Below are 307 nucleotides of genomic sequence, written 5' to 3'. Positions count from 1 at the left end.
AAAAAAAAAAATAAAAAATTTTCATCATCTATAACCAAATTGTTGTCTCTTTTTTTTTTAAATACATAGATATGTACAGTATGTAAGCATTCCTCTAAAATCAATCAGTGTTGTAAATTAAGAGCATTATTGTATGCCTAACTGCTTACAACATATAACGATTAAAGGAACTCTATATTAAAATAAAATTATTACATTAAATGACATTAAGAGCTTTTAAAATATTAATTTTATGATACATTTTTATGATAAATTTAATTTTTGCATATACTTGGCCAAAAAATTTACATTATTATGGTGAACTGCT

This window comes from Danio rerio, chromosome 9 (assembly GCF_052040795.2).
Source record: "Danio rerio strain M-AB ecotype USA chromosome 9, GRCz13ab, whole genome shotgun sequence".
Taxonomy (NCBI): Eukaryota; Metazoa; Chordata; class Actinopteri; order Cypriniformes; family Danionidae; genus Danio; species Danio rerio.
The sequence above is the reverse complement of the archived record's forward strand: the minus strand, read 5'-3'. Positions refer to the sequence as shown.